Here is a 25838-nt window from a genome sequence, read left to right on the forward strand (position 1 = left end):
ACCGCTTTTTTGAATGCTAGGGGAACAGTGCCAGAGGAAAGTGATAAGTTTATAATATTTAACACTGATGGACCTAATAAAACAAAAAGCTCCTTGATAAGTTTCCCAGGAATTGGGTCAAGTAAACATGTTGTTTGTTTTGTCCCATTTACACATTTTAACAATTCCTCCAATGTTATTTCATCAAAGAGAGAGAAACTATTTTGGAGGGCAGCGTCCGTCGTATATACAGTCGTATCTGTGTTAATAGAACCCAGTTGTAGCTGAGATGCATTGTCTTTAATCTCTTTTCTAATGACTTCAATTTTCTTATTAAAGAAATTCATAAAGTCATCTGCTGAGTGGGTGGAGCTACTGGGAGGAGTCCCTTGTTGGGTTAGCGATGCTACTGTACTAAACAAAAAATTAGGATCATTTTTGTTGAGGTAGATGAGATTTGAGTAATATTTAGCTTTAGCTGAGGTAAGCATGCGTTTATAAGTTATTAAACTATCACTCCATGCTTGATGGAAAACCTCAAGTTTAGTCGCACGCCATTTGCGTTCCAGCTTTCTACATGATAATTTCTGGGCTTTAGTTTCTTCTGTAAACCATGGGGTACGCCTTTTAGGGGCCCTTTTTAGCTTTAGCGGTGCTACACTATCAATGGTGTCGCGCAGGGCGTCGTTAAAGCTGTTAGTGAGGTTATCAATAGAGCCCACATAATTTGGGAATGGTGCCATTACCGAAGGCAGTAGGTCAGTAAGAGTCGTTGTTGTGGCAGCATTAATGTTGCGGCTGCTATAGTAGTTATTATTATTATTATTAGTTTGTTGACAATGAGTCAGAACTTCGAATTTTATAAGGTAATGATCGGACATTACTTTAGTGTACGGGAGTATCGTAACTTTAGAGGTGTGACGCCCATGACAAGCACTAGATCTATCGTATTACCGTTGCGATGCGTGGGTTCATTTATTATTTGTGTAAGACCACAGCTATCAATTATAGTCTGGAGCGCCACGCATGCAGGGTCCGATGGGGTATTCATATGGATGTTAAAGTCTCCCATTAAGATTATATTGTCGGCGTGCGTCACTAGATCAGCAACGAACTCTGAAAATTAATTGATAAAGTCCGAATAGGGCCCTGGGGGGCGGTAGATGACAGCCAGGTGCAGAGGCAGCGGTGTGACAAACTTCACAGTAAGCACCTCAAACGAGTTATATTTATTATTTAGGTCCGAGGTAAGGCTAAAGTTTTTGTTGTATATTAGTGCAACACCCCCACCCCTTTTAATGGGACGGGCAATATGCGTTCCCGTATAGCCAGGAGGAGACGCCTCACCCAGCGCAAAAAATTCGTCTGGTTTGAGCCAGGTCTCGGCTAGACCAACGACATCAAGATTGTTGTCTCTGATGACTTCATTAACTAATAACGTTTTGGAAGACAATGACCTTATATTTAAAAAGCCCATATTATAGGTAGTGGGCTGTTTTGAGGAGTTTTTGTTGAAAGTACCGGTATCCGTAGTAGCAATATTAATAATGTTACGTTTATTATGCGTAGTGCACTTTAAATCATTTCAACCATATCTAGGAATTGATATGACAGGAATTTTTAGATTGTTTGCCACCTCAGTAAAATGCATGTCCACCTCTGACGCAGAAAAAACATTATGTGAGTTTTATATTATTCTAAGAGAATTGCTATGTGTGCAGGGATTATCCAGCCTGGCGCTGGCTAGTTCTATCTTAACAGACTCCTTATTAGCGCTTCTTTGTGGATTAGCATTTAGCTTTTTCGTTAGCCCCGCTAAAAACAACGCATTTAGCGTTGTTGTTAGCCCCGCCCGACACCCCCGCTTCTGCTTCCGAGCGCATCGCTTACGTCTCTTTCGTTGACGGTCTCCGCTGGTAGTGGACGCCGCTGCTTCAAAGGCCACTGCTGGATGTAACTCGCGAAGAATTCCCAAGCTAGCGAGTAGGTCCACCGTACACTCATCTTTCAGCCTAAAATGGCCCGATCTCTCCGCATCCAGAATCGTAAGTCGGTCGTAAGTGATCACGGAGTGAACACGCTGTGAGCCAGCCATGAAATTGACTGAATTGAGGGGTATTTTTGCCAAATCGGTCTACACTTCCAGGAGCGCTCGCAAGAAGCCGCTGCCTTGAAGCGCCGCCATCTTGGATTAATTTGATATCGCCTCAAGGGCCAAGTGAAATTACACGGCGGGCCAATTTTGGCCCCCGGGCCAGAGTTTGACACCCATGGTTTGCAGTTAATCATACTTGCCAACCCTCCCGGTTTTACCGGGAGACTCCCGGAATTCAGCGCCTCTCCCGATAACCTCCCGGAAGAAATGTTCTCCCGGTAAACTCCCGGAATTCAGCCGGAGCTGGAGGCCACGCCCCCTCCAGCTCAATACGGACCTGAGTGGGGACATCAGCGACAGTCTGTTTTCACGTCCGCTTTCCCACAATATAAACAGCGTGCCTGCCCAACCACGTTATAACTGTAGAATGATCGAGGGCGAGTTCTTGGTTTCTTATGTGGGTTTATTGTTAGGCAGTTTCATTAACGTCCTCCCAGCTCGGTAACAACACACAACAACAGCAGTCATGTTTTCGTCTGCCGTAAACAGCAATGTTGTGACACTCTTAAACAGGACAATGCTGCCATCTACTGGATAGCCTCCGGAACACTGAAATTCAAGTATTTATTTTATTTATATGTATAATAATATATATATATATATATATGAAATACTCGAGTTGGTGAATTCTAGCTGTAAATGTACTCCTCTCCTCTTAACCACGCCCCACCTCCCACCTCGGAATCGGAGGTCTCAAGGTTGGCAAGTATGCAGTAAATCCCCGCATATAGTCGAGTTTCCGCAAGGCATGCTGGGAAGTCCACATGCACAGGAAGTTACCCAGAATGCCCTGCGAATTACAAACATAGTATTTTTTTTGCATGTATATTAGTGTGTAAGTGTTTATTGTGATACCTGCACAGTCTGTGTGGTGCAGTTATGTTGTTTTTTTTGCAGGCGTCTTAATTATTAGCTCTTTTTTGCCATTTGCGGGTGGTCTGAGAACACAACCCACATCTAAGTACTCAAACAACAATTAGCGAGGATGAAGAAAAAACCCCTGCTAATTTCTCCTCACGTCAAAGCAAAACAAGGCCTAATTTTGGGATTTTTAAACGTCTGCTTAGCAGCTGCTTGCGTTTCCAAGGCAACTGTGATTTGGAAAGGATGTTTAAATGGACGCTTTCGGCAAAAGAATAGAAGAAAAAAATTCCGCAGGGATACGTTCTAGCCTGTGAGTTTACTTTAAATGTAGGTCACTCATAAGCTCCTATTAAGTCTTTTCCCCTGCTGAAGAATATTCATTTGCCCGTCTTCCACTTCCATTAAGCGCACGGTCACATGCGCCATAAATTCAATATCTGCTTTACAAGTATGAAGAATGCGAGGCGGTATCAAATTGGAGATAAATGAAGAGCGCTTTTAGGGTTGCTTGCACGGCCAAATGAGGCACTTCAGCGCTCTGAGCCGACATCCCATTAAACATTAAATGGATAAAGTAGAGGGGAGAACAAATATATATTTTTATACATTCCTTCACACGCGTCAACAATTAGTTTCAGCTCATCCTAAATGTGTTTTTATAGACCTGATCAAATAACCTCGATCGGAATGTTCTGAACTCCTGTTTTAATGCTAGTTTAGTTTTGAGCAGAATACTACTACCCACAACCAATGTTCCCTCTAATTGTTCATGTGTGTGAGCAAACGCAAAAACTCCCTGAGCATTCAGTGGAGCCCAGGTGATCAACATCAGACGTGCACACTGTGGCTACACCAGCAGCACACCTGTCCCAAACCTGACTAAATAACCAGTTCAATCTCCATCCATCCATCCATTTCTACTGCTTGTCCCTTTCAGGGTCGCTGGAGCCTATCTCAGCTGCATTCGGGCGAAAGGCGGGGTACACCCTGGACAAGTCCCCACCTCATCGCAGGGCCAACACAGATATACAGACAACATTCTCTTATTATTATAATCAAATGACAGCAGTCATTTCCATTTCTAATATAAGTGTTTAGGCCCATTTACAATGACAATAACAAAAAATATTGTTTTTCATGAACTGTGTACTTGTATTGTTTGTCTGGGTGGAGGTCCTGCTTTGGAAATAATTTGTACCCCTTTCAGACATTGCATTTAGTTCCCATTAAAACATTCACATGTTGCACAATGAGATGTAAGCAGGGGATCATGTGTACATTCCTGCAACTTCCTGTTTGTAAAAAATATATTTTTATTAGTATTTATTTAATATACTAACAGCATTTAATGATTTATATTTATAAATTAAGATTCCTAATAAATGACACTAGAAAAAGCACACATTTGATTGGTAAATCATAGAGTAACGACCTGGAATGACACTTTATGTGTAGTGTTGGAGTTGTCCGACTTTTTGTGTGTCTGTAAATGCATCACTGGCTAAGTGCCATATGTGCATGTGTTGGCGCAAGTGAGAAAGAGCGAGCGGCTGCTGTTGATATAACAAAGTTGCTTTTGGGCTGGTTTGTACTGCAGAAAATGACCACTTTTGCGAGATATAATTTTTTTTACTAATGTTTTGGTGATGTGTTTATGGCCGACAATAAAGAGTTTTGCTCAGTAAAGTGATGGATGGAATTCATGTCCTCAAAACGTCTCGACAGACGTTACAATATTTGAACAAAGATGACGAAAACTGTTTTTTTTTTTTTTTTTTCTTTTTTAATGTCCTGCCCAGCTTCTCGGGCAAATCATATAGCAGATGTAGATGCCCATATCGGCTGTTCAGATTTACTTTACAAAAGAGAAGTGTAGGATACTTCTTTTGTTGCCTTACTTGTATTTTGACTTTATTAAATGTATTTATATTATCATTTGGTGCAGCCGGGCCGGAGCAGGAGGGGATAGAAAGAGAGAAAAAGGAAGACAGAGGGGGGAATTGTGGGGACAAGAGGGGGATTAGACAGAGAGACAAAAACAACAGCAAACACAACAACAACAACAACAACAACAGAGCAACATCAGCAAATACGACATGTACAAATATGATGGTAAAAGTAATAGCAAATAAGCAGTTAGCGAAAATTAAAAAAAAAATACAGAACTGAGCATTATTACACTAAAAATGGAGCAATATGAATACCAATAGAAATAGTGCTATTGATAATAAACAATACCAGTACTTTACCTTTATTATCAACAATACAATTGTTCAAATGCAACAATACATATACGTAATAACTTGAGATACGAAAGAATGCAGAAAAATGGAGGGGAAGAAAGAGAAGCAACCTTAACCTTGTAGATTGTTATAGTAACAATAGGTTAAGCTTTGTCAGTGTGCCATGTGTTATACCCAGTTTACCCTAGGGCAACAACGTTAATATATGTTTGATGAAACGTGATTATGTGCATGAGTGTATGTGTGCATATGTACTTGTATATGTACAGTATGTGTATATGTGTGCTTGTACAGTGAATGTATATGTACAGTATGTGTATATGTGTGTTTGAACAGTGAATGTATATGTGTAGTATGTGTAAATGTGTGTTTGTACAGTGAATGTATATGTACAGTATGTGTAAATGTGTGTTTGTACAGTGAATGTATATGTACAGTATATGTATGTGTGTGTTTGTACAGTGAATGTATATGTACAGTATGTGTATATGTGTGTACAGTGAATGTATATGTACAGTATGTGTATGTGTGTGTTTGTACAGTGAATGTATGTGTAGTATGTGTATGTGTGTGTTTGTACAGTGAGTGTATATGTACAGTATGTGTATATGTATGTTTTTACAGTGAATGTATATGTACAGTATGTGTATACAGTATGTTTGTATAATGAATGTGCGTGTGGATGTACGAACTTTGAGTGTGTAAATATGTACTGTATTTATTTGTGTATGTATGTGGGAGCGTAGGTACCTATGTATGTCTGTATGTATGTGTGTGAGTATATGTGAATTTGCATGTACAATACATTTGACTCCCAGTGTGTGCGGGAGCCAGAGTACGGCCCCAGCCTCCCCGAGAACCCATCCCACAAACAGTAGGTGAAAACTGTTTTTCTTTCGTGTCCGTGTGTCGAAAATTGTTATGCGCTTATTTTTTTATTTGGTTTTGTGCGTGGCATAGCTTTGCCGTGCGCAGAGGACGCTTGAGCATTGCGCATTTGCACAGGCGTGCACCTTAGAGGGAACGTTGTCCACAACATTTAGTCAACGTTTACATTTGAAAATAACGGAAATTTACCGGACTATAAAAATAATTTGTGATAGTTTGGTTGGACGTGATGTCACTTCCGAGGGCTCTCGGCTCAAGCACTTGGCGAGCCCACAGTCCTATTTAATTTTTTTCCAATTTTCCATACCAACAAGCAAGCATGAAAGCGGTCAAACTTAAGACTACACTTTTCAAAATGCGCTAGCTTGATGCTAATATGTATACCATATACAGTCATGGTCGAAAGTTTACATACACTTGTAAAGAACATAATTTTATGGCTGTCTTGAGTTTCCAATCATTTCTACAACTCTTTTTTTTTTTTGATAGAGTGATTGGAGCACATACTTGTTGGTCACAAAAAACGTTCATTAGGTTTTGGTTCTTTTATGAATTTATTACGGGTCTACTGAACATGTGACCAAATCTACTGGGTCAAAAGTATACATACAGCAACATACATGATCAATTTTGGTGATGTAGAAAAGTTACAATCAAATCAAATTAACTTTATGGCCTGGCCTCTTAACTTCATGTGAGTGATTATGATTGACGACACCTGTTGACTTCTCTGAGCCCACTTAAATAGGGCTCATGTGATGCAGTCATTAGACTCGGTTACAAAGGCGACAATGGGAAAGTCAAAGGAACTCAGCACATAGCTACAAAAACGAATAATTGACTTGAACAAGTCAGGAAAGTCACTTAGAGCCATTTTAAAGCACCTTAAGGTCCCAAGAGCAACTGTGCAGACATTTGTTCGTAAGTATAAAGTGTATGGTGCAGTTTTGTCACTGCCAGGATCAGGATGAAAACGCAAGCTATCACCTGCTGCTGAGAGAAAATTGGTCAGGATGATCAGGAGTCAACTGAGAACCACCAAAAAGCAGGTCTGCAGTGAACTGGAAGCTGCTGGAACACCGTTGTCAGTGTCCACAGTCAAGCGTGTTTTGCATCGCCATGGACTGAGAGGCTACCATGCGAGAAGGAAGCCCTTGCTCCAGAAGCGACACCTTAAGGCTCGTCTAAAGTTTGCTGCTGATCACATGGACACAGATAAGACCTTCTGGAGGAAAGTTATGTGGTCAGATGAAACAAAAATTGAGCTGTTTGGCCACAATACCCAGCAATATGTTTGGAGGAGAAAAGGTAAGGCCTTTAATCCCAGGAACACCATTTCTAACATCAAGCATGGTGGTGGTGGTAGTATTATGCTCTGGGCCTGTTTTGCTGCCAATAGAACTGGTGCTTTACCGAGAGTAAATGGGACAATGAAAGAGGAGGATTACCTCCAAATTCTTCAGGACAACCTAAAATCATCAGCCCGGAGGTTGGGTCTTGGGCGCAGTTGGGTGTTCCAACAGGACAATGACCCCAAACACATGTCAAAAGTGGTAAAGGAATAGCTAAATCAGGTTAGAAATAAGGTTTTAGAATGACCTTCCCAAAGTCCTGACCTAAACCCCATTGAGTACATGTGGACAATGCTGAAGAAACAAGTTCATATCAGAAAACCAACAAATTTAGCTGAACTGCACCAATTTTGTCAAGAGGAGTGGTCAAAAATTCAACCAGAAGCTTGTGGATGGCTACCAAAAGGGCCTTTTTGCAGTGAAACTTGCCAAGGGACATGTAACCAAATATTAACATTGCTGTATGTATACTTTTGACCCAGCAGATTTGGTCACATTTTCAGTAGACCCATAATAAATTCATAAAAGAACCAAACTTCAGGAATGTTTTTTTGTGACCAACAAGTATGTGCTCCAATCACTCTATCACAAAAAAAAAAAAAAGAGTTGTAGAAATGATTGGAAACTCAAGACAGCCATGACATTATGTTCTTTACAAGTGTATGTAAACTTTTGACCACGACTGTATATTCTACTACCATATTTTTCGGAGTATAAGTCGCTCCGGAGTATAAGTCGCACCGGCCGAAAATGCATAATAAAGAAGGAAAAAAACATATAAGTCGCACTGGAGTATAAATCGCATTTTTTGGGGAAATTTATTTGATAAAACCCAAAACCAAGATATGTTACATGACGCATAAATAACCAACTGAGAACGTGCCTGATATGTTAACGTAACATATTATGGAATAACTATAACATATAGAACATGCTATACGTTTACCAAACAATCTGTCATTCCTAATCGCTACATCCCATGAAATCTTATACGTCTAGTCTCTTACGTGAATGAGCTAAATAATATTTGATATTTTACAGTAATGTGGTAATCATTTCACACATAAGTCGCACCCCCAGCCAAACTATGAAAACAAACTGCGACTTATAGTCCGAAAAATACAGTAATTAGCATTTACGATTTTACATGGCCAATTTAACATCTTCAAATTTGGTAATCATACTACAACTAGCATGCAGGTTACAATCAAACAGCTGATTGTACAGCTGAGGTACAATACTCATGGGCAAACTATTTGTAGGGTTCACCAAAATACAACAATGTCACATTCAAATGAATGGCAAAGACTACTTCCTGACTACAGTAACACAACTAGGACAAACTGAAACGAATGCATACTGTACTTGCAAATGAGACGTGGAAGTGTAAGAAAACAAGATGTAACAACTGGACAGCACAGTTATTATCAGCTCATTGTTAAATGTCAAAAACAGGTTTTGTTAAACAAACGTATCACCATATGAACACACTTGGGTTGTAACGATGTGAACATTTCATATTACGGGTATTATTATTGTGGTATTGTTGAATGTGCTCCAAAATTGCTTATACACACTGAAATCTTTTGACCTTTTTTTTTTTTTTAACATAACTAAAATAGGTAGACACACTGTTAGAAAACCCACTACTTTGCATGTCTTGCGTTTCTCACACATGCACTGATAGTGTTTTAGTCTTAGTGTTTTATCTGTTTTAATGGCAAATGTTTTATTGTTTCAAATATTAGTTGTACTTTACCACTTTAACATTTTATTGAATGAAAAGTGTGTAAAAAATATCTATTGTTATTTACAACCTACTCAGTTCAGCGGTCCTTGAACGCACCGTAAAAACACCTCTGTATTCCTCGGCGTATAAAATGATCACTCTAAGAAAGAACATAGCTTGTAGGTCCAAAGTGAACAGATGAATAGCTTAGTTGCTCAAATAGCAATTTTTTTAATGAGTTTAGATTGAGGTATGTCGTTTCTTAATGGGGGAAGGCGTCAATGTCTCTTGTTTTCATGTTAGCATTCAAGCTAGAGAGCTGGTGCCAGTCAGTCTGTGAGTTTATCAAGTGCAGTAATCAATCAGGGTTGAGTTGAGTTTGAGTTTATTTCGAACATGCAAGCTTACAACATGATACATCACAATTTCCAGTTTCTCTTTTCAACATGTTCGAAAAGGAGTAGGAAGAAGCAGAGCTTATTTATTCCCACCCCTTTTCTTTTACATGACAGTTAAAACTTTTGTTCACTTCCTGTTCTCAATTTATACACAATATACTCCATAAGTAATCACAATAAAAATAAATAAATAAATAATAATTGGTGAAGTAAGTTACATTTCATATGATGAGATAAGTAAGATTATTTTGAGAGTGAAAGAATGGATTAATTAAATAAATTCAGAATGTTTATCATGGTTCTTCTTCTTTGTACTTTGTAAACACTTTAAGTTTGAAGAGTTTCTTGAAGTGTATCATATTAATACATTGTTTGATTGCTTTGCTTAATCCATTCCATAATTTAATTCCACATACTGATATACTGAAGGTCTTAAGTGTTGTACGTGCATACAAATGTTTTAAATTGTTTGATCATTTCAATTAAAAAATGTACTACTAATCATCTGGCGTTCTACCGCTGTTTATCAATATTACCCTTCATCCTTACATCACACGAACACACACAAAAGTACTATTACGGATTTTTACCGTGTTGGTTAAAATGTGAAAGGTACCCATCTATGTTATTAGTTTTTTTAAATCATACAAAAATATTTACTAGACTGTTACTAGAAACGAGGCATGGTTTGAAAGTTAGCTGTTAGCTGTTCAAAAGTTACAGGTATCATACCTCTACCTAAAAGCTACAATGCAAAAACTGAAATCTAAGTAAGATTAAATATCTCAAATAAGGGTGGTATTTGCTTATTTTCTATTTCAAGTAAGGGTGGTTGTACGAAAGCCCATTGTGTGCCTTTAACCAGTTTTGTAATGTTCCTATGCATTTAGGTTGATAGGTCAATCTGTGACGTCATTTCCCCTTTAAAGCACGTCTTTGTCAGAATAGCCGGTTTCAATCAGTGGTGGCAGCCAGCCTTGTGTGCGTTGACGACTAAATACCACACACACACACACACACACACAAAACCATACACATTTAAATCAACAATAAAGATGATTAAAGGATTCTCTGGCCGGAATCTGTCCATTGTGTCCCAACTCTAAAAGAACTACTATCCCTTCCTTACATTGGTCCTTCGAGCCGGATAGAGTTCCACCATCAGACACTATGGAGTCATCACCTGCTGATCACCAGCCCTCTGTCAGGCCAAAGAGAGACATTCGACTACCACAGCATTTGGCCCCTTACGATGTCACCCTCCTTCCCTCTCAACTGCCTGCTGCCCAAATCTCCTCACTACCAGTAGGACAACACGGTGAAGCAAGACCAACCAGAGCTAGGAGTGCGTCAGAGTACCAGTCATCTGCTTCTTCACGTCGATCCTCTCGGCGATCGCATGGGCTTCAACTGCTCCAAAATATTCCGGATGTTCAAACAGCTGCCCTAGAGGAGCGAATTAAAGGTTTGGAGCTTGCTGACCTACAGCAAGAAATAGAGGAGGAAAGGAAAGCTGACTTGAAGGCGAAGAGATTGGATGCACAAGCTAAAGAAGGACAAAGACTACAAGAGGATGCTCACCTTGCCAAGGAGAATATGGCAAGGGAAATGGAACGGCGCAGACGCTTAAAGAAACTGGAGAAAGACTTACACATTGCCCGTATTGTCAAGTCTTTCCTGTCGGAGTCTGAAGATGATGCAATGTCAACAACGTCAGCTCTGCCCGCTGCTGACATGCTTCAGCTCCCATCAATAACTCCAATGAAATCCGCTGCCGCTATCCCGATTACACAGCCATTGACAACGATTCCCATTCCTGTCCAAGGTGCAAAAACTTGTGTCCCGACTTTAGTAGGCCCCACTACAGCTCCTGTCTCTGTCACAGCTCCTGCATCTGTGTCTTTCACAAGTCAACATATGCCAGTCTTTCCCACATCTAGTTATGCATCAACAATGACACATGCAGCCGCAGTGCCACAAACCATGCAAACTTTTGTGCCACAACCACCAGTTCCAGCTGGTGCACCTCCTCCTGCTGGGCAGTATGTTCAATACACATTACCATCTGCTACTCCAGCCCCGGCAGCACCACCCTGGTCCTACCCGGGCATCGAGACGCTGATCGCTACATCCTATGGCATTCCCAAACCAGTACTTCCAAGGGTTGAGAGTGGCCGGGAAAGTGATTTCGCCCTACTCAAGATGGCACTAGAGAACTTGATGAATAGTCATCCTCACCTCAGCGAGCAATATAAATATCAAGTTCTACTAAATCAGCTCAAACTCCCTAACGCTCTGCAGTTAGCCAAGTCATTCATGTATGACCCAAACCCGTACACGGCTGCGCTAGGGGCTCTACAAGACAAATATGGCCAGCCTAGACAACTAGTGCAGAGTGAACTAGGAGCTATCCTGAACTCACCAGCCATCAGAGTGGGGGATGCAGAATCTTTCGACACCTTCGCTCTCTCAGTTCAGACCTTAGTTGGTATGCTGCGGACTTTAGAGGGACCCCTTGGATGCGAGCTCAAATGTGGTTCTCACGTTGACCGCCTCATAAGTAAAATGCCTCCTGTTCACCGAGACGGATTTATGGAATACTGTCTTTGTCGAGGCATTCTACAGCCAGGTACCAACCAAACTTACACCCTGCCCGACCTGGCATCCTGGCTTCAAGTTAAAGCTCAAGCTAAGCGCCTCGCCAGCCGAGTCACTCACCTCTACAACCCGGGGCCTCCTCCTGCCAAGAGGAATTATAATAGTCCATGGCCCAAACAAAGGACAGCATCAATTCTCTTATGTTCTGGTGAAACCGGTAGCAGCCAGAGCACCAATCTGACAAAGTCACAACCCTTTAAACCTAGTCCTTATTGTCCATTTTGCAACACTAAGGAGCATTATCTCAACTCATGCCTGGACTTCAAGAAACTGAATACCAGTGAGATCAATAAGTGGATCCAAGAAGGTAACAGATGTTGGAAGTGCGGTCGTGGCCACAAAGCTGCAGCATGTACGCTTAAACGCCCTTGTAACTTATGCAAAGAGACGCACCTCACAGTACTGCATGACACGATCCAAGAGTCATCTCAACAAGTCCTGATGATGAGTAACCAAAATCCCACAGTCTACCTGGAACAGCCTCAAAGCCCTCAAAGAGTTTGCTGAAAGTTGTTAAAGTGCTCTTACAAAATGGAGACCGCACTCTAGAGACATTTGCTGTGCTCGATGATGGTTCTGAGAGAACACTCATCCTCCCCTATGCAGTAGAGCAACTACAACTTGCTAAGCATCCTGAAACCCTTCACCTGAGAACTGTTCAACAAGAAGTGAAAGTGCTCAATGGTTCGTCAGTCAGCCTTCACGTCTCCCCCATCTTCAAGCCAAGCAAGAAGTATTGGATTAAAAATGCCTTCACGGCTGAGAATCTGAGCCTATCTCAGCACACATATCCAGAAGCGGCCCTCCAAAAACGCTACGAGCACCTCAAAGACCTTCCTTTGCTGCCTATCCATCGAGCGCAACCGCTACTCCTCATAGGTTCTGATATGTCTCAGCTTCTTGCTCCTACAGAGCCGGTGCGAGCAGGCCCATCTGGCGGCCCCATAGCAGTCTGTACCAACCTAGGCTGGTCCCTACAAGGTCCGTCTGTGATTTATGCATCTTCCCATCAGCCTTCCTGTCTGCACGTTACCACTGAATCCCCATATACCGAACTTTTCAAGAATGTGGAACGTCTCTGGCAGATCGATACTCTCCCTTACGTCAGCGAGAAGATTGCATCTCGTTCCAAGCAGGACCAACCAGGTCTCTCTCTTTTACAGACTGACTCTAAGCGTGTACCTGTTGATGGTATCCAGCGCTACGCGACACCCCTGTTACGTCGCCAGCCAAGCACTATGCTATGTGCACCCTCAGATGCTGTAGTGCCAAATTTACGCAGCATTGAACGCAGGTTGGCCAAAGACCCTCACCTTGCAACCTCTTATCGTAGAGCGATGGACAAACTTATCAAAACAGGATACGTTGCTGAGATTCCTTCAGAGGAGGCAGCAAAGAGTACTGAGTCGTGGTACGTACCACATCATATGGTGCACCACAATGGGAAAGACAGAGTGGTCTTCAACTGTTCTTTCTCCTACAATGGCCAGTCTTTGAATGATCATCTCCTCCCTGGACCAACGTTGGGCCCTACTATGATTGGAGTCCTCTTGCGGTTCCGATGTCATGCAATAGCCATAAGCGGGGATATCAAGTCAATGTTTCACCAGATCCGCTTACTTTACCATGATAAACCACTCCTTCGATTCCTGTGGCGGAACATGGACAGGTAATCTAGAGCGCAGATCTTTGAATGGCAGGTCCTACCTTTCGGAACAACCTGCAGCCCCTGTTGTGCAGTGTACGCCTTACAGCAGCACGTCAGGGACTATGAGCCACCAGACTCTCTGCTCATGCAAGTGGTTGAGCACTCCTTCTATGTGGATAATTGCCTCCACAGTCTGAGTAAGGTTGAAGAAGCCAAAGCTCTCATTGACACTCTGCGTGAACTTCTTTGCGAGGGAGGTTTCGAAATCCGACAGTTGGCTAGCAACATGCCAGAAGTTGTGGCCCATCGACCACTGATGCACGATCAGCAACTAGTGAGCTGTGGTTATCCAAAGCAAGTGATAACCTCCACGAACCCACCCTTGGACTATGCTGGGATTGTTTGAATGACACTCTGAGTTTCAAGCGTCACACAACAGAATCATCAGCTGCCACTCTTCGAAATGTCTACAGTGTCCTGGCCAAGCTTTATGACCCCCTAAGATTCACTGTACCATTTACCACTCGTTGTAAGGTGCTCATCCAAGATATGTGGAAGTCCAACCTCGGCTGGGACGACCAGATCCAGCCTGCAGATCTCCTTGACAAGTGGTCAACCTGGGTATGTGAGATTCCCACTTTACAACAATTTAAGGTGCCCCGTTCCTATGTACCTTTTACTGTGAACACTCCCACTGCAACCAGACATATTCACATCTTCTGCGATGCCTCCGAGCGGGCCTATGGGTCAGTGGCCTTTATGCAGTCAGTAGATGACAATCAGATGACAATCCATCCCGCGACTAGAGCTTAGTGCTGCACTTACAGGAGCACAGCTGGCCAAAGTGATAGAGACAGAGCTCGGTGTCCCTTCAGATCGCATCACGCTATGGTCAGACTCAACGACTGTGCTGCACTGGATCAGATCCGAATCGTGTCGCTTCAAAGTATTTGTGGGGACTCGCATCACCGAAATCCAAGACCTAACAAACCCCACTCAGTGGCTTTATGTTGATTCTCTTAACAATCCAGCAGACGATATCACTCGTGGACTCACCCTGCAGGAAATGATCCAAGAGCACCGCTGGAATAAGGGCCCGCACTTCCTTTACCTGCCAGAAAATGAGTGGCCCAATTTGCCTACATCTGACCTGGAACTGGATGCCACAGAGCTGAGGAAATCCGCCTTCGTTGGAACTATTTCCTGTGCTTCATCCACTCAGCTTACTAATTTCAATAAGTTCTCCACATGGAAACAGCTTCTACAAGAGACAGCTAGCTCCCTTCATGGGGCGGCTGATGCTGGTGCTTCATCCCCACCTTCCGCCGTGGATTTTCTGCAAGAACGTAACAAGTGGAGGAACGATGGCAAGACCCTTTTGGCTGGTCAAGTTGTCTTGATAGTGATCCTCAACTCCCCCGAGGATCATGGCCTGTAGGACGGATCACTCAGACACATCCATGAGCAGATGGACGGGTCCGGACTGCCAGAATACAAGTGAAGAATCGCACCTACCTTCGCCCAGTCGCCCGACTGATCATGCTTCCACCTCTTGATGACGAGGACACTACCTCATAGACTTTCTTCTAGTTTCAACTGCCATACGGACAGTTGGGGGCGGCTGTGTACGAAAGCCTATTGTGTGCCTTTAACCAGTTTTGTAATGTTCCTATGCATTTAGGTTGATAGGTCAATCTGTGACGTCATTTCCCCTTTAAAGCACGTCTTTGTCAGAATAGCCGGTTTCAATCAGTGGTGGCAGCCAGACTTGTGTGCGTTGACGACTAAATACCACACACGCACACACAAAACCATACACATTTAAATCAACAATAAAGATGATTAAAGGATTCTCTGGCCGGAATCTGTCCATTGTGTCCCAACTCTAAAAGAACTACTATCCCTTCCTTACAGTGGTATTTGCTTATTTTCTGTCTGATAAGATAATTATTCTCACTAAGCAGATTTTATGTTAGTGTTTTATTTGTTTTAAGGGTTTTGGTCCCAAATTATCTCAGTAAGATATTACAGCTTGTTGAGATTTTATGACCTATATTGAGTAAAACATGCTTGAAACTAGAATATCAACTGTTGCAAAGCTGTGACATCAACACTCACAAGTATACAACTACTTTTTTAAAGTAATAATTTTAACAAGCATGAAAAAAAAAAAAACATGATTTTGACACGAATGTGTCTCATAATTAAAACAGATGACAGCCAAATGGACTTTGCTGTTTTATTTTCAATAAAATAGAAAATAGGTACCGTATTTTTCGGACTATAAGTAGCAGTTTTTTTCATAGTTTGTCCGGGGGTGTGACTTATACTCAGGAGCGACTTATGTGTGAAATGATTACCACATTACTGTAAAATATCAAATAATATTATTTAGCTCATTCACGTAAGAGACTAGACGTATAAGATTTCATGGGATTTAGCGATTAGGAGTGACAGATTGTTTGGTAAACGTATAGCATGTTCTATATGTTATAGTTATTTGAATGAATCTTACCATAATATGTTACGTTAACATGCCAGGCACGTTCTCAGTTGGTTATTTATGCGTCATATAACATACACTTATTCAGCCTGTTGTTCACTATTCTTTATTTATTTTAAATTGCCTTTCAAATGTCTATTCTTGGTGTTGGGTTTTATCAAATAAATTTCCCCCAAAAATGCGACTTATACTCCAGTGCGACTTATATGTTTTTTTCCTTCTTTATTATGCATTTTCGGCAGGTGCGACTTATACTCCGGTGCGACTTCTACTCTGAAAAATACGGTACTCATATAGTAGTACAGTTGGCACAGTACAGCAAACTGCCAGTTAATATTTAAACATTTAACATGTGACATTTCAAACAATTTTGAACAGAAATAGTTCATGCACATTCAGATAAATTCTTCAAAATAACAATAAAAAGAAAATTGGGCCGGGGGCCGGGCTGTATATATGCGCACTAATTGACTGAAAGAGCACGCACTTGGCGCGATGATGTCATGTTATCGATGGAAAAATGCATTTTTAGACCATATGATTTGCCTGAGCGGCTAGGAGACCCCGAGAGTAACAAGCGGTTGCCTTGTTGCCTTTCCATTAAGAACAATAAATTAGTTTTTAGTATAAGTTTGCTGGTTTCAAGAAATGTAATGCAGAGCGCATATCATTATGTCAAGATAATGGCACTAGCATTTACTTAACTTAAGAATATTTTTCAATATATTGAGCAAAAAGGTCTTGTCTCACTTGTTATTAGTGAGAATATACTTATTGTAAGGTATTTTTTGGTTAATTGAGGTTAGCTAATTTTACTTGTTTTGGAAAGTTTTGACAAGCCGAATTGTCTTGTTCTATTGGCAGATAATTTTGCTTAGTTCAAATAAAATACCCCTCATTTTTGTATTTTTTTTTCTTGTTTTTGAACACTGACTTTTTGCGGTGTACTCAGTGAACATGCATCTTTCAAACTCTTGGACTAGCAGACAAAGGTCAACGTTCCAATATTAATACAGTTAAAATTAACTTCTGTGAAAAGCATGCATTCGTTGTGTTTAAAAAAAAAAAGTTTGCAAATGCATGACCTGATATATTCATTGCCATTTCATTTGAGCTGACCTTGTACTTGGAAATGGATCGTGGGATGCGTTGTGGTGGTCCACAACTTCAGGTGGAGTAGCTGTCAGGTGGTGAGTTCAGTGCTTTTGTGGCCTGTAGGACATTCACACATGCAGGCTGTTCACGGCCAGATAACACAAATCCCCAAAGCCCCGACACGTCCGGTAATGAATACGGATCTGTAGCTCTAAACGGGTTCTCCGGAGGACCGGTTGTGATGGATGAGCGTTAAGCGTCCCCTGCGATTTTTAGCACAGGCTAAAATACTTCCCCGGTGATTATTGAGCAGGGAAGAGTGTGGATGATGACCTCAGCACTACAGCTGCTTTTCATCAAAAATATTGCTTTAAAGACTCCTTTTGTTTATAGTAGATTTCCATCCAGCATTTCACCGTTTTGCTTAGTAAACGAACTTAAAACATCATGCATGTTCAAATCATTTCAAGACGGGCGACAGTTTGCTGAAGCCCAACTTGTATCCATAGGTGGATTAATGACCGGGCCTACCGGGCCCAGGCCCAGGGGGCCAGAGGCCCCAAGGGGCCAGGCCAACTTGGCCCCGCAGCCGCGACCCAAGCAAAACTACTTTTGCAAAAATAATAATCTTAAGCCCCAAGGGGCCAGGCCAACTTGGCCCCGCGGCCATGATCCATAGAGGGTAAGAGGCCCCAAGGGGCCAGGTCAACTTGGCCCCGCGGCCGCGACCCACAGAGGGCCAGAGGCCCCAAGGGGCCAGGCCAACATGGCCCCGCGGCCATGATCCATAGACGGTCAGAGGCCCCAAGGGGCCAGGCCAACTTGGCCCCGCGGCCACGATCCATAGAGGGTCAGAGGCCCCAGGGGGCCAGGTCAACTTGGCCCCGCGGCCACGATCCATAGACGGTCAGAGGCCCCAAGGGGCCAGGCCAACTTGGCCCCGCGGCCACGACCCACAGAAGGCCAGAGGCCCCAAAGGGCCAGGCCAACTTGGCCCCGCGGCCGCGAGCCACAGAAGGCCAGGGGCCCCAAGGGGCCAGGTCAACTTGGCCCCGCGGCCACGATCCATAGAGGGTAAGAGGCCCCAAGGGGCCAGGTCAACTTGGCCCCGCGGCCGCGACCCACAGAGGGCCTGAGGTCCTAAGGGGTCAGGCCAACTTGGCCCCGCGGCCATGATCCATAGAGGGCCAGAGGCCCCGAGGGGTCAGGCCAACTTGGCCCCGATCCATAGAGGGTCAGAGGCCCCAAGGGGCCAGGCCAACTTGGCCCCGCGGCCACGACCCACAGAGGCCCCAAGGGGCCAGGCAAAATTGGCCCCGCGGCCATGATCCACAGAGGGCCAGAGGCTCTCAATCATTATTATCAAAGCTAATTCTCAAATTGGATGGATCACACAACCTCACTCACATATTCTTTATCAATTATTAAAGGTTGTTTCTGAATTTTGATCACAGAACTTAATGCAAATATTCTTGATTGATTGACAAAGCTCATTCTCAAATTTTGATTACACAACCTTACTCTGACAAATTATCATTATCAAAAAGCTCTATCTCGAATTTGGATCACAGAATCTCACTCAAGTATTCTTAGCTGTGCCCCTCCCCCATCAAGTCTTTCATAAACCGGTCTGTTCTTTTAGAATCTCCTCATTTGGTATTTTGAACTCGTGAGAGACTGCTCAAAATTTGGTTTCCTTTCCCTCAGTTCAGACTCAGAGATAATTTGAAATCATTCAACAAGAAGTTTAACGCGCGCACACACACACACACACACACTTGAGTTGAGCATTACTTGGAAATTCTTATATTTTCCATTTTGCTGTTATTATCAGCATCTTCCCATTTTGTCCTTTTCTTTCGAGAAAGTTTACAGTCTGACATTTGTCACTGCTGTCAGTTAATAACTTTTTGGTCTTTGACCCATTTTGTCATTTTCTCGATTCGATCGTCACTGACCACTCTCTCCTGTCTGGCAGACATCGTTGCTGCCATCATAGCTAGCAAGCTGCCTGCAGCGGGTCATCCCTATGTTCCCCGTCCCTATGTTACCCGGGTCCTATGTTCCCCTCTACCGGGGAACTAAGGACCCTTTTTAAAAAAAAGGGTTCTATGTTCCCCGCTGCGGGGAACGTACAACACTTTTTCCAGAAAAGGGTTCTATGTTCCCCGCTGCTTCCAATGCGCGACTAAGTAAGACGCACGCAGACACGCATGACAGAGACGCGTTTAAGTTGTCGAAGGAAGGAAGTTCGCGTTTGAGTTGCTCTATCTGCTGCCGCACGCCCTGTGACAGGTTAGGTTTAGGGATGGTTTTGGTCAGGGCACAATTTCGCCAAAAAAGTGCTCCACAACGCCCTGTGACAGGTTAGGTTTAGGGATAGTTTTGGTCAGGGCACAATTTCGCCAAAAAAAAGTGCTCCACAACGCCCTGTGACAGGTTAGGTTTAGGGATGGTTTTGGTCAGGGCACAATTTCGCAATTTCGCCAGATACAATGCAGGGAACATAGGACCCTTTTTTAGAAAAAGGGTCCTAAGTTCCCCGGTCGCATACAAAGACCCAGGAACAACCGGGGAACATAGGACCCGGGGAACATAGGACCCGGGGAACATAGGACCCGGGGAACATAGGCACGCTCCCGCCTGCAGATAGCAACATTTTGGTGTCCTTTGGGAAAATATTTAGAAAGAAGACAAAAGTACACACAGTTGTACAACTATTATCTTTATGATCTTTTTTTTGTTAGTTTCTCTGTTACTGTGTGTGGCCAATTAAGCGACTTTTGGCCATACCTGGCTGGTGACATTTAGCGACTTTCTGGTTGATGTTAAGATTAATAATAGCAACAGTTCTCTTCATCTTAATGCAATTTATTGTGTCTGTCTCTCCACATTTTGCCATTAGGTACTTTGAGCTCTTGTTGGTCAGTCACTCTAAGGTACATTGTTGCTGCCATCATAGCTAGCAAGCTGCCTGCAGATAGCGACATTTTGGTGTCCTTTGAGAAATATTAAGAAAGAAGACAAAAGTACAAGACATTGTACGATTACTATCTTTTTAAAATTATTTGTTTCACTGTGTGATTGACCGACTTTGCCGCTAGATTTCGCGTCTTTTGGCCATACCTGGCTAGCGACTAAAAACATCATTTAGCGACTTTTTGGTTGTGAAGATAAGAGGTAAAAGCAGATCTTCCTGTTGGTCTTCCCACATTTTGCCATTTGGTACTTTGCACTCTTCTTGGTCACTCCAAGGCATTTGTCCCTGCCTTCAGCTAGTCACTTGGCTCTTTTGGAATATATTTCACTGTAATTGGCTCTCTCTCTCTTTCTCCTCAGTACAAATCAGTCTGTTCCCTTGCCATTTAGACATTTTCTTGATTCGATCATCACTGACCACTCTGCTCTCCTGCTGTCTATCAGACGAATCAGTTGATTCTCTGCTCTCAATTGTCTATGCTAGTAAGCTGTTATTCTCTGCTTTGGAGTGTTGATGCTGGGTTGCTAGTTTTCTAAATCACCTCACACACTTGAAGGAAGCAGCACCGATCATAAACACACAAACAAACTCACACACACACACACACACACACACACACACACACACATAGTTGGTTTATCTGTTGTGATAGGCAAAGAGCCAATGTGCAAAGAAAGAAGGGAAATATGGATCATAAACGTTTAAGTGGAGGAGCTAGAAAAAAAATTCAGCAAGAAAAGAAAAAAAAGGAATCAGTTTTACTTGAGAGTGTTCCAAATATCTCCAGCTTCTTCAGTACAAAGACATCTGCTGAAAGCAATTCTATAAATGCTACTGCAAATTCAGCTAAGGTTAGCAATGCACCTGAGCTAGCATGTAGCTCCCAAGATCCTGAGACCACTACAAGTGTAGACACTGAACCAAATGCTTCTGATGCTTATGATTCAACCAATTCAGCAGTAGCCAGTTGCTCGGATGAATGTGAGGTCACTGCACCTCTGGACAGCATAGAAAATGAGCTGAATCTTTCTTCAACACCATCTACAGTGACAACTCTACCTAGTGATCCCGCTAAATGGGCTGAGACCCTCACTGAGTCAATGAAGGAAGTTCTTATTCAAAGAGGTGCAAAATCATTTCACAACCGTCACAGCCATTATCCAGCTTCTGTGAGGAACAGTGGGCTAGGAGGCAAAACCCGATGCCTAAACAATGAACATTTTACTTCACACTTGCCCAATGGACAACGAGTACAAAGAGAGTGGCTGATGTACTCTCCCTCTACTGGTAATGTTTACTGCTTTGCATGCAAACTGTTTTCCCCAAAAACGCATTCTTTTGTGACAGGCTATTGTGATTGGAAACACTCAGAAAGATTTGGTGAACATGAGCGAAGTGCTGAGCACATAACCTGCATGCAAGCAGTCTTGAACCGCGCCAAAGGTGCCACAGTTGATGCAGACCTGTTCAAACAGTTTCAGGCAGAGAGCAGCTATTGGAGGCAGGTGTTACAAAGAGTTGTTGCAGTCATTAAATTCCTTGCAGAAAGGGGCCTTGCATTTAGGGGTAAAAATGAATCGTTAGGGTCTCCTCTCAATGGGAACTACCTTGGTATTCTGGAGGTCCTGGCTGAATTTGATCCCTTTCTAAAGGATCACATCAGAAAGTTTGGGCAGATGGGTCGAGGTAATACCTCATATCTGTCCTCCACCATTTGTGAGGAATTCATTGAATTGATGGGTGCAAAAACCAAACAGGCTATAGCAGATGAACTGCAAGCAAGCAAATACTACTCTATCATTGTGGATTCAACCCCAGATTTATCTCATGTGGACCAATTGACATTCATATTCCGTTTTGTTAGCAAAGAGGGCAGTGTTGTTGAACGCTTTGTGGGTTTTGAGCCCATTACTAGCCATACAGGTGAAAGTTTGGCTAACTGTGTCATGTCTGTGTTGGAAAATCTAGGGTTAGAGCTGTCAAATTGCAGGGGGCAGGCTTATGATAATGCCAGCAACATGTCAGGGAGGTATAATGGGTTGCAGGCTCACTTAAAGAAAAGCAACCCATTAATACACTATATTCCATGTGCAGCTCACTCTTTGAATTTGGTGGGAGTCAACAGCATTGACAGATGTGGAAATGAAGTCTCTAAGTATTTTGACTTGATTCAGTCTATTTACAACTTCACAACTGCATCCACACACCGATGGGACAGGGTATTTGGCAATTCCAACATAGATCTCACACTTAAAGCTTTATCCAACACGCGTTGGAGTTGCCGTGCAGAATCTACCAAAGCACTGTGGCAGAACTACAGTAAAATAAAAGCAGCACTACAGGTTATTTCCACTGATGACACAGAGAAACGAGACACACGAACTGAAGCTGACAGTCTAGTGCGGAAGCTGGATTCACTTGAGATGGCCTTCATGGCAGGCTTTTGGGACACTGTTCTGTCCAGATTTCAGGCCACAAGTCTGCAACTTCAAAAAGCAGACATGGACCTTGGTACAGCAGTTAGATTGCTGGAATCTCTGCGCACCTTTGTTCTCTCCCAAAGAGATCTATTTGATCATTTTGAGCAGAAAGCCTTAAACATGTTGGGTGGCACCCCATCTTACAGGGCTGAACGGACGAGGAAACGTAAAAAGTTTGCTGATGAATCAGCATCCCCAGATGTTGTGCTTGAGGGAAGGCAACTGTTTCAAATAGAGACATTTATTGCCTCTATTGATCAACTGAGTTCAAGCCTTAATCACCGTCTGGAGGCCTACAAACATCTGAACAATTTGTTCAGTGTCCTTTTCTCTTTGGATACAGAGTCCAATGCTTCAGTCCTTCACAAGGCCAAGATTCTCACTGAATCATACCCATCTGACCTCAATGAAAGTCTTGGACAGGAGCTTATACAGTTCAAATCTTTTATACAGCTCAACAACACTGATGAGGAGAGGACCCCTTCAGGACTGCTCAAAACAATAATACATTTTGGACTACAGCCTACGTTTCCTAATACATACATTGCGCTACAGATTTTTCTCACTCTACCGGTCAGTAACTGTGAGGGAGAACGCTCATTCTCTCTTTTGTCAAGAGTAAAAAATGAGCTGCGCACAAGAATGACTCAGAAAAGATTAAATGCGTTATCTCTAATGGCAATTGAGAGTGAGCTGACAAGAGAGTTGGACTTCAATGATGTGGTGGATGATTTTGCAAAATTGAAAGCACGAAAGAAACCCCTTGCTTAAAGGTGCACTGTGTAAGATTTTTAGGTTATTTCCAGAATTCACCCATTCACTAATGTTAGGCTACCTGTTTTCATGAATACTTACCACCACCATAAAATTCTAAGTATCCATTATGACTTGGAGAATTGCACTTTTGCCATTTCTGGGAAGTGTCACCTGGATTGTGAAGATAGGATTGACTTTAGGCAGAAGCTTGGTGCTTTCTCTGGCAAACTGAACCTCAAGCTTCATTCTCTGCAGCTTTGCATTCTTGTGCAGACTTTCATCCACAAGGAACTTTTCAACTTCCCCACTATCGTGAAGGGGCCATCAAAAGATTTCAGTGTGTCCAGCATGTCTAGTCTCTTACTCTCCTTTCTTTGAGCCATCTCTTGTTTCTCATCTGCCCTACTCTCGAATTTTGCCTTCATGAATTTACTCCAGTTGAGTTCAACCTCCCTTTTTGCTTGTGCTGCTGCCTTGAAACCTCTGAAGCTCCTGGCTCTTCTGTAAAATTATTGACCTATTGACTGCGTTCAGTGTGCCCAACTTCTTCAGTTTGTAGTCCACCTTGCCACATTGTCTCTCCATCCCAATGTTGTGCACAGGGGTGCCATCAATGTTACTAGCCTGTTCACTGACAGGGTCCATTGGGAAGGTCTCCTCATCCATCCTCTGCCTGGCCAGGACAGTCTTCAGATGGGGCAGCATGAGATCTGTCAGCTGCTTCACTTCATCCAAGTATTCGGCAGCCACGTCTGACACTGACTTCAGGACATGTCCAGTGCCTGTCCAGCCACTATAGCATTCTTGGAAATGGGCTATCTTGACCTGCATGCAGCCCTTGTACCATGAACTGGCCTACACCTTTCTTTGTGGTGCTCTCCGATGCATGTTATCATTTTACCTTTCTCCTTCTCCTCAAGCTTAACCACAAATAGATACAGACTTTGAGCCTCAATTTGCTGCACAGCTGCCGTTATGCCAATGTGTTTTCCTAAGATATTATTTTATTTTTAATGATAGAAGGGAGGAAAAGGGGGCAAAAATCATGTCCGATTTAGTTTTTTGGGTGGGTTGGGGGGTTTATTTCATGATAGCTACCAACTTCCAATACATAATATCTCTCAAATGACCCAATGCACCATCACTGAAGTGGGCGTAATCATTTTCAAAAATGTTTATTTTTAGGCCATTTATCCCCTCCCCCTGTGTCTGTGTGAAACCTGTGCTTGTCAGTGTCTGTGTGGTATACCTAATAGTGTGTGTGCAGTATGTGCACTCTTCTGTACAGTACAGTGTGCATGTCTGTTCACAGTATACAGTATTTCTTGCATAGTGCGTGCGTGTGTGTGCGCCCACACGCGCGGGGGGTTGAGGGGCCAAGACCATGTCAGGCCCAGGGGGCCAAAATTTCTTAATCCGCCCCTGCTTGTATCCCTGCTTTATCTACACCGCGAAAACATCTGTTAGTTTCTGACAATACTGCACGGAGCCGTCGAGTTCAATGAGACTTCACAGAAAACACGTGCAGATGTCACTCAGGGTGTGATGCTGTCTATTAGATCATCATACTTTTGCTAAAAAGCCTTAAAATGTGCACAAAAAAATGCTCTAATGACACATTTGGAGCAGCCCTGATAGGACATAATGGACTTGAGTGCTTTAAGCCGAGCCTGCGGTGGTTTTAGCACATCCTCCATGCTCAAAATAATCAGCTTTTTTTCCCCCTCTAAATCTGTGTTGCACTACAAATTTTGGTAACTCCTCGTATAAAATAGTCGTCTCTTGCTACGTCGTTCAGATCTTGCAGTTTCACTACCTCGTGTATTTTTTAAGCACATTAAAAGCTTGATAGCACACGTAAAGCTGATCGACTAAACGTGTACAAAGTGAATTGCACCTGTTAAGTGAGCAGAATAAGGCGCGCAATCCATTTTGCGTCCCTGTCTTTGTTAGTATGCAAAATTTATGCTCGTCATCAAAACGGCCACAATACTGGTGGGAGAAGATCAAACTATAATTATTTAGCACACGCAAAGTGATTTATCAACACTCACCACCATTTTGCGAGCACTATGTGACGTTTTATTTAAGACGTGCAAACTGACAGTTG

At 42.8% G+C, this 25838-nt stretch overlaps 1 protein-coding gene across 17 annotated transcripts in view; it reads left to right on the top strand.

Moving 5' to 3' along the window:
• Positions 1 to 25838, top strand: part of stxbp5a (syntaxin binding protein 5a (tomosyn)) — a 441079-nt gene that overhangs the window by 288797 nt on the left and 126444 nt on the right. The window contains exon 30 of one of the 17 annotated variants that reach the window (XM_062044604.1): positions 3936 to 4610. The exons of the other annotated variants lie outside the window; for them this stretch is intronic. The gene's annotated coding sequence lies outside the window, so the exon portion shown is untranslated. Of the gene's footprint in view, positions 1 to 3935; positions 4611 to 25838 lie in introns of those variants that run through there. 17 annotated transcript variants of the gene reach the window in all.

Source organism: Entelurus aequoreus, linkage group LG04 (assembly GCF_033978785.1).
Source record: "Entelurus aequoreus isolate RoL-2023_Sb linkage group LG04, RoL_Eaeq_v1.1, whole genome shotgun sequence".
Taxonomy (NCBI): domain Eukaryota; kingdom Metazoa; phylum Chordata; class Actinopteri; order Syngnathiformes; family Syngnathidae; genus Entelurus; species Entelurus aequoreus.